The following is an 8,535-nucleotide window of genomic DNA, read 5'->3' as shown; positions in this document are numbered from 1 at the left end:
GTTCTCATGGTGGCGACGCAAGAGAAGGTAGGGAGTGGCGTAAAGGACTCTGCTGGTCACAAACGCTTGAGCCAAGCGGAGGGAGCGCCAGCCGCGGAGGCCGCCACGTTTGGTGGAGACCCGCCGAATCATACGGCTAACCTGCTCGCTAGTGCGTCGAAGACGGGCAATGGTAGAACCAGGGTTGAGAGTAGAGGAGATGTGGAGGCCTAATATGCGAATTTATGAGACGACCTGTATCGGACCAGACGGGAGATATATCTGAGGTGGCGGTAGAGGTGAGATTGAGAGAAGAGATGATCTGGTAGGGGAACATTCCAGGCCACATGATGAGGCATAGGTGTCCACAATAAGCGCCGCGCACTGCATGCGGTCTTCAATTTGTGCGGGGGAGCCCGAGTTGGTCCAGGTGGTAATGTCATCTGCGTATAGAGCGTGGTGTGTGTCCTCTACCCGGGCGAGGAGCGAAGGAAGTTGGAGCATGGCTAGATTGAAGAGGAGCGGTGAGAGGACCGCTCCCTGTGGTGTACCCCGGGTGCCCATTGGGTACGGACCGTGTTCTGCAGAGTCGATGCGGATGAAGGCGGTGCGATGTGAGAGGAATGCCCAGATGTACCCGAAAGCTCTAGATCCGCAATTGGTGGTGCTAAGGTTGGTAAGGATACTAGTGTGTTTGACGTTGTCGAAGGCGCCTCGAAGATCGAGGGCCAGAACGGCTTTGTCATTGCGGCGCATAGTATTAGGTACAATGATGTCGTGCTGAAGTTGGAGAAGGACGTCCTGTGCCAACAGATGTGAGAGAAACCCAAACATCGAGTCAGCAAAGACACCTTTCCTTTCCAGATATGCGGAGAGACGGTCGCGGACCATGGTCTCCATGAGTTTGCCCGCACAGGAGGTGAGCGAGATGGCGCGCAATGCCTCAATGCTGACGGGCTTACCGGGTTTGGGAATGAATGTGACCAGCAAAGTGGTCCATTCCGCGGGGAGGGGTTCTCCCTCCCATACTGTGTTGATTAAATGTAAGAGCGAGAGGTGTGCTGAGTCGGGAAGGTTGGCCAGGAGAGTGACCGTAATACCATCCCGGCCTGGGGCAGTACCTCGCTTCATTTTGGCCAGCGCCGCCCGAAGATCGGGAAGCGTGAAGGGGTGTCGAGTTCGGGGTTGGGGAGCCCAGAGTAGACGTACTCCGGGCCCTTGGGGTCGACGGTACGACACAGATAGCGGTCGCAGAGGTCGTTCGCGAGTTGACTCGTTGGGCCCTGGTAGGCATAGTAGGCGCGACGAAGTTGGCGTTGTGTTTCCCCGCGGGTAGTGGAAGGATCCAGAAGGCTCCTAAAGAGTCTCCCCGTACTCTTGGAGCTCATCTGACCTGCTGCATTCATGCATGTATCGACCCAATTTGTGTCCGCAAGCTGTGCAGAGTAGTCAGCTGCTTCCGCGGTAAGCGCCTGTATGCGGGAGCGAAGCTTACGATTTAGCTTGTATCGTCGCCATCGGCGGGTAAGGCTGTGGCGTGCCTCCCAAAGGTGGAGGAGGTGGGGATCTACTGCGGGGGCTGAGGTGGACGTACAAATGCATCGGGTGTATGATTGATGTGTGTGGAGGGCGTATGATGCCCATGCCTGGTAGTCCTGCGGGGATGGGAGCAGGGGGAAAGGCGTGGTGCGAAAAGCTGACCAGTCCGTGATGCGGGCTGCGCCCCGGATTTGGCGCATTTTCTGCGTCGGGAAGGCAATCCGAAGCAGGAAATGATCACTGTCAAGAGTGTCTTCGAGGTTCTCTCACGTAACATGTCTAATGTTTCGCGTGGGCGAGAGGTGCGGGCAGGTATCGCGTGTCACTGAATTTCCCAGGCGTGTGGGATGCGCTGGGTCGGTGAGCAGCGTGAAACCGAGAGTAGAGATAAGCTCCTTAAGCTTGCGGCCCCGAGCCTTTTCGTAGTGGTACCCCCAGTGTGGGCTAGAAGCATTGAAGTCTCCAACCACCACAAGGGGTTGCCGAGCCGCCGCTTGGAGAGCCCGATAGAAGAGTTCCGCGAAAGTGACCCGTTGAAGGTGCGGGGGACAGTACACGTTGAGAATATGGATTTGACTGGGCCCCGCGTTTCTGGGGAAGAACGGAGATCATGCGGTAATCATAGGGAAGGTCAAGGTCTAGATCGACCTGAACAGCCGTATATGATTTGTGAACGAGGAGACTGGTGATAGTGCCGCCTATATAGGAGCAGTAGCCTGAAAGGGTAGGGTTTGGACTGGCTTCTTGGAGGGCAAGAACGGAAGGGAGAGAGCCCCGAGATTGAAGGAAGAGAAGATGCGAGCGCTTTCGCCTGTTCCCGACGCCCTTGCAGTTCCACTGGATGATTTCGAATTGAGATGATGGCGAATGTGTAGATGAAGGAGTCGCCATGATGAAAATCCAAAATTTTATGGGTCATCCTCCATGCCCTGCTCCTGGCCTTGCGGAGCAGGAAGGGGGATGGAAGCCGGGTTGAGGGCCGGGGAAGAGGAACCGGCAACTTTGCGTCGACGCGGGGCAGAGCTGCTGCTCGTGCAGACCAAGCGCGAACGAGATGATCTGGTGCGGAACTGGGTGAGAGCCCAGGCCTGAACCACCTCAGCTACAATGTATTGTACATTAATGGTGGAAATTTGGTAGAGGGCTACATTTTCTAGACGAGTAATACGGTCCTCGAGCGGCAGGGTGTGGTCTATAGAAAGAGGGCTCTGAGGTGCCCCCGTAACTGATTGAGCAGCCGGCGCCGTGGACGAAGCCGCGGGAGCGGGGGGAGTACGCGGAGTGGGCGTAGCGCGAGGGCTAGGCTAAGGGTCGACGGGTTTAACAACTGGAGCGGTAGTGGGAGGTCCTGTATTTTTGTTGTTGCAGTTGGAAAGATGCCACCTGCTTAGTGAGAGCTGTAATTTGCCGCTGAAGAAGAGCGTTCTGTTTTCGTAGAGCGGAGAGTTCTGGAGAAGGGGGGGGGGGGAGGGAGAGGCTGAGGAGCAGTAATCCCTGCCCAGCTGCTCACCTGAGGTGGCGCCACGACAAGCGGCGGATAGTGCACTGAGGTAGTCGGCGGTGGGTTCGCCGGAGTCTGGAGACGTGATCCAGGCTTGGGTTGGGAAGCAGCTCGCGTTCCCGGTGACGGGGGTGCAGGTGGCTTCGAGGTCGATGGTGGTGTAGGTTTCCGATATTTCCCTGGACATCCCCTAGCGCCGGTTTCATGCGGGCCGGAGCAGAGAAGGCATGTCGGGTTACAGCTAGGCCTTCCGAAGTCACTTGGACTTGAGTGGCACAGCGGGTACAGCGACCGGGAGTGGGTCGCGGGCAGGCCGAGGGTGGATGCCCAATGGTGCCGCAGATGGAACAGGCCGGGATTGTCTTCTTGTACGGGCGCACGTAGGCCACGACCCTGTGGTAGAAGATGAAGCGGGGGAGCTTCGTGCCCTCGAAGGTCACCACCGCTGCAGTAGAGTCACCGAGTTTGCGGACCGCCAGGATAGCGCCTTGCGACCATTCTAGTTCAGATTTGATGCGCTGTGGGGTTTCAGCCGGGTTGATGGTGATGACACCCCGGCAGATTTCCCCGGACGCCTTGGCATGGCCGCGAAAAGGGAGCTGCTGGTCTCCCACCGGCAACTGGATGTCCCCAAGTAGGCGCTGCGCCACAGGTAACGAGGTAACGCTGCGCCACAGGTAACTGCACACGAGAACGTTTTGTTCCCACACTGGCCAAACGTGGAAAGAGGTGGACGAGTGTTCTCCCAGGTATGCACGAATCGCGTCGCCGGCACGATCGGACAGGAGGACCGACTTGAGCTCAAAAGGAGCGCGAGGCTTCAGCTCGACGATGTAGTCGTCACGGGAGAGACGAGGAGTATGGCGGGGTCGCCACTTGGGTTGACGCCTCGGCGGGGAAGGTGGTGCGGTGCGCGTTCGGTCTGGAGAGCAGCGCGTGGACGAGCCGGAGGCAGCACCTGTGGCAGGGTGGCGGCGCGCGACCCTTGGCCCTTGGGCGGAGCCGCGACCTGGGATTGCATCCGTTGCCAGAGTTTCACCATGTCAGCTAAATACTCGTGCTCCGAGGGCATGGCTTGGTCCGAGGAGGTGGTCTCCATCGTCACGACCTGAAGTGAGGTCGGGTCATAGCCCGTAACCATGGTGATGTCCGACATCACGCCGGGAAGACCCGGGCGATGCGGAGCTAGGCCTAACGGAACGTCAAGCCCGGCGGGGAGCCATCGTGGAGATCAAACACGCAGAAGTTGCCGAAAAATGGGCCCACCTGGGCGCGGTTGGTATCCGGGTCAAGCAGAGAACTTGGCGGTGACGATGAGTCCAGAATTTTTGGACAATGGCGTGAAGCACCGCAATAATCGGAGATTATTGACGGAGCCGATGCGGAGAGCGTCCGCCGTCTTCGAGCGCCCTCTTTTTGCGGCCAGTTTCAATTTCAAGCAGCGTGCCAAGGGGAACTAATTGTTCGCGTAGCTACCACATGAGCTCTGCTATTCAAAATTTGATCATTGGGATAGGTAGTGTCGAGGACGGGCCCCAAAGTACTCATTTGCTGTAGCCACCTATTGTTAATAATTAGAAAGTTAATTAGCGTAACTTCGCTAATTACGCACGTAAGTGCGGAAATTGCTCTCTATCTATAGGCCGCCAATCCGTGCACTCGAATAGTAAAGATAACTGACCAAGATTTACATTTTCCCAATCTTAAAAATGTGGTGCAGCTAAAAAAAAACACCCTGTATATACGCCTTGCGTATCAGCCGGTCGACTACCTCTACCTCCTCATTGCTGAAATTTAAATGCGCGCCTTTTCCGCTGTGATTGGCTGGCCTATTCGGAGACAGAACTGCCGCGCGGCTTCCGTGGTCACAAAATCTAGATGATGTTCGCAATAAAAGTTTCTCTTTCAATGGATGGATCGTAATAACTTTATTGAATTGAAACTATACGCGTTCCTGCTGAGCGACGTTGTGCCTGCACACCATGGTGCATAAACTGTTGTGAGCAGAACTGAAAAAGCCGAGAGCAGCTAAGCACTTCTTATGAGTTGTGCATGCGAAAGCATTTCGGCCAACTGAGCGCCACTACGTGACGCCACTAAGCGCTCCTTGGAGTTTTGCGCTGCGAGTAATGTTTGCGTTAATGCTCGTTCCGCCCGCAATGCATTGAGACAGTTGACAACTGTGGTGGATTTCACGGCACCAAATGCCTATTTATATAAAACGTTGCGAGGCCAGAAGGTGGGTAAGATTTCTGACGCTGCTCGACGAGTGTCCCATTCTGACCTCCTCGAAAACCTCCGAGCGGCCCCCAGAGGCACCGGCAACAGTCACCAACGCCACGCGCGTTCGTTGCGAACGCGGGCAAAACGCCGACCGCGTCGACAACAGTTCTGCGTGTTGCTGGCGCTGCTGCATGTACAAGTTTATACAGCTGATAAAACTACTATCATTACTCCGTATAGCTCTCTACTAATTTGCTATCGCAATTGATGCTTCGCCTTTCGGGTGAAACTGGGACAATTGTTTCTCTGCCTTGACAGCTGGCGCCGAGGCCCCGGCTGAGAGCGCCGAGCAGAGCGCCCCGCGTTGCATCGTCGGAGGGCGCTACAGAATATTAAGGGGAATTTGTGGATCAATTTATCGCTATGGGTATTATAGGAGCCCCTTTCTCATAAATATGTTTCTTGTTTCAGAGCGTGTGTGCTAAAACCAGATTGACAGTCCGCGCTTTCTGTGCAGCCACCAAAATGATTGTGAAAAAATTCATTGCCAGTCCACTCTGCGAAGGTAAATAACCAGCGAAGCTATGTATGTGGTGATTGAGTGTTGCTCCGGTGAAACTTTCCAAGTTTGCGGGATCAGGGCCAAACGGACGGTTCGCATTTGTTTTCGCCTTGCGGTCCTGGTGGGAAGCACACTTACGCTTGGCGGCCAAGTACGGCCCGTTCATCGTCGGTTGTCTTCCGCCACCGCAGCCTCCATTGCCCTTTTCTGTTCACGCCGTCGTTCTTGGTAGGCACGTTGTTATTCTTCAGACTGTACAACACGCGGCCCCATTTCACAGTCAGAGCAGAACTGAGGAAAAGAGCTTTCGTAGAGAATGACGTCAGGAGACAGAATACACTAAGATAGGTAAGCACTAGTTAGAATTCGCGGGATGGCGTACACGTGTATAGTGTGAACGTAGAAATGGCCGACGCGGGTCAAAGTGTAGTATCTGTTCTTATCAACTTAATATCTGATACGGGTTGTATTTGGACCCAAGATATCAAACTTAATTTTGCAAGTTGGCGGAGTGCGTGAAGGCCCGTTTCACCTCCGCCTCGGTTCGTCCCGGTATTGCACAATCTTCGGGATATTTGGTCTACGGACATCGATCCGCTGCAAACTAGACATATACAGCTTCGCTGTAAAAGTTTTGATGCTTGAGGTCCTTTCAAAGCCATGCGCAATACATACACGAAAACGCGCTCGTCCAGCCACCAAAAAAGCGGCAAGCATCATGTCAAGCTCGGGATTGCCCTTATACGAGTTGGTCGCGTCCTTGAGAAAAAATCCTTCTGGGGGTGACAGGTTACTTTTGAACGACGGGCTGCCGTATTACCTTTATCACAGGCGAATACTCGCGCCAGCGCACCGGGCACTGTCGTGAAGATGTGATGCATGGTTCTTTCTTTATTAACGGTATTTATTGTTGTTCCGCGACATAAGTTACGTCGTCTAGGCAGAATTAGAAAGGTCAGGTGGTGGTACAGAGGAGAAGTCTGTGTCCGAGAAAGATTAACTTATACAATCACTTTTTTTTTGAAGTGATGACAAACCTTTAATTTATCACACAACAGAACCTCATACCTATAGTGATTTTACGCAAAAGCCTAACCGAAGGCCTTATGCTAATAAACTTGGAACATTTTTATCGGAGGTACTTTCAGAAATCTTTTATATATAATAAGGAGCTCTGTAATTTTGACCGTAGTTTCACATATGTATTTTGGCGTACTTAATGTAGTAATCACGGTCAGTCTACTCGCTTGTACAGCATTACTAATCATATAAACCATGGCCCTGGATAGCTCACAAGAAACAACGGCCTACGTTTTCTGATTGCTAAAAAATTTGGTAGGGGGAAGACAGGAAAAAGTTAGAATAGGAAGTCGCCGTATGTAATTAGTTTAGAATCTTCAACAATGTAGGGAGTGGTCATTTTAGGATCAATTGTTTTACGGATTTTGTTTAAAATCACCTGTAGCAGACATAATTAGAGTCCTTAACTGGGTTATTCACAGGCGCGCGGACATTACTTGCATGAAAAATCAATACATATACTCATCTAATTAACAAAAACTCCCTAACTGCCTTCCGAATAAATTTTTATGGCACATTGACAATTTACGAATTGTAGCCGGTGAGTTTGCAAGGCGTATTCAGTTGGAATTATTTTCCAGAATAACAGTAGTTTGGAGATATGTGGCATCAAACTTTGCGAGTGTGCGATATAGCACCTGCATTTTTTTCGCACACATAACGCTTTTAAATAAATGGCCTTTCAGCCCACGTCATTACAGCGTCAGTACCTCAGCCAGGCTAATTTTCAGGACAGCCATCGTAGACATCATGTAGGAAGTATAGATGGCATGCATAAAACTATTAAGTAAACTCTATGAAGTAAACTATCATGTTATTACATGATAGTTTACTTCATCACTATTATTATTATTACATCATTATTATTCATTATACAACATATTATTCATTACATCATTATTAGCACAACTGGGGAGAGGTATAATAACTACGTAGACAAATAAAGGATACTGAAATTCCCTTTGAGATTTTACTTAAATATCAGCACTACTTCAAAATACGACCTGCTCGCCTCGTGTACTTCTCTCAGCTTTCTGCGAAATTGAAAGGCTCGTACTCATCGGCGAAATAGCCATGCCTTGCGACCCTAAAGCAGATGAGGGAATGTGTCGCTTAGTGGGACCATACTATAGGCTCATCTGCCATTATGCAACTTTGGTACAATGGGCGACACCCTTCAGTTTTGTATACAGGCAGGGGAGATAATGATCAATGGTGCTCAGCGGGCGCTGGTGTGATAATGACAAAACCACCGTACCAATATGGGTCGTAAGCGATTATAATGAGAGAATATTTCTAGTGAACGCCCTCACGGTCCTTTCTAATGCTTGTTTTATCAAATACGTTAAATTAAAGGTAGAAGAACATTCTCACAGAATTACGGAAGAATTGCACCAGTGATGATATTGTTGCACATACGCGTGAGTGAGGAAAACGATGACCGGTGAACGTGCCTGCGTCCCGGGTTGGTAAAGAGGAAGAGGACGGCGATGAGTTCATCAGCCAGCTTGCCGCTCTTGTGCTCACCTTCGCGACCTAAAATAAATGGTCCCCTTCATCCTTAAGGGTGATAAACGCTCTCCTTCGCGCGTAACAGAGTGGTGGAGGTGCTGGATGTGCGCTCACAACAGAATCGTCACTGCTGCAGCTT

The 8,535-nt window shown here is 51.7% G+C and overlaps 1 non-coding gene across 1 annotated transcript; it reads left to right on the top strand.

The window, feature by feature from the left end:
* Positions 1-6,209: 6,209 nt before the first annotated feature.
* LOC119462981 (U2 spliceosomal RNA) lies at positions 6,210-6,393 on the top strand. Its single transcript, XR_005194327.1, has one exon. It is a non-coding gene; the product is annotated as a U2 spliceosomal RNA (small nuclear RNA).
* Positions 6,394-8,535: the final 2,142 nt, after the last annotated feature.

This window comes from Dermacentor silvarum, chromosome 8 (assembly GCF_013339745.2).
Source record: "Dermacentor silvarum isolate Dsil-2018 chromosome 8, BIME_Dsil_1.4, whole genome shotgun sequence".
NCBI classification, from domain to species: Eukaryota; Metazoa; Arthropoda; class Arachnida; order Ixodida; family Ixodidae; genus Dermacentor; species Dermacentor silvarum.
This window is presented reverse-complemented; position numbering and strand designations above follow the sequence as displayed.